Source organism: Gymnoscopelus braueri (genome assembly GCF_963280865.1).
Source record: "Gymnoscopelus braueri genome assembly, chromosome: 13".
NCBI lineage: Eukaryota > Metazoa > Chordata > Actinopteri > Myctophiformes > Myctophidae > Gymnoscopelus > Gymnoscopelus braueri.
Window position 1 is genome coordinate 24,676,580 of NC_137615.1, and position 964 is coordinate 24,677,543.

Below are 964 nucleotides of genomic sequence, written 5' to 3' on the forward strand. Positions count from 1 at the left end.
GATCATGATACTGACATGAACTGATGTCAAGGACCCCAACGGAAACAAGTCCGCAAGGACTTTTTTGGTCGGACATTTTAGACAAAAGTATTATAAATGTAACTGTGTTGTTTTACATTCTTTTGCCTAATAAAAATTTCAATCAATCAATCAAAGTATCATGGTCAGTATCATGGTCAGTATCATGGTCAGTATCAGGTCAGTATCATGTCAGTATCATGGTCAGTATCGTGTCAGTATCATGGTCAGTATCATGTCAGTATCATGGTCAGTATCAGGTCAGTATCATGTCAGTATCATGGTCAGTATCGTGTCAGTATCATGTCAGTATCATGGTCAGTATCATGGTCAGTATCATGTCAGTATCATGGTCAGTATCAGGTCAGTGAACAAAAGGAGAAAGTCTGTTCACCGTCTTGATGCTCCCAACATAATTTAATAATAGTCAATAGCGGTCAATAAATAACAACAACAACGTTTCGGCCTTCATCAGGTATATGTATATAGATATACCTGACGAAGGCCACATACGGATGTCAAGCCCTGTCACAGCAATGTCACAGGGATGTCAAGCCCAGTCACAGCCCTGTCACAGAGATGTCAGGCCCCGACAGAGGGATGTCAGGACCCGACATCCCAATAATCGTAACAGGCTTTTTTTTTCTCTCCCTGGGAAGTAGGCTAATAATTACATAATACTAACAGTCCAGTGTAATGTAAAATCTGAAATCTAAATTATATAAGCAACACAACACACAATAAAAATACAGCTAACATTTTAATTGGGTGTGGGGCGCGGTAAGGGACCTGGGGGCACTGGCCCAAAAAAAGTTGAGAAACACTCTATACACTCTCTCTATAAATTGAGAATAGCGATCTACAAACTCACAACACGTCGCATTGTGAGCTTGTTAGATCTGCTCTTTTCAAAAGAAAATTTTAAGATTTTGAATATTTTAACAGC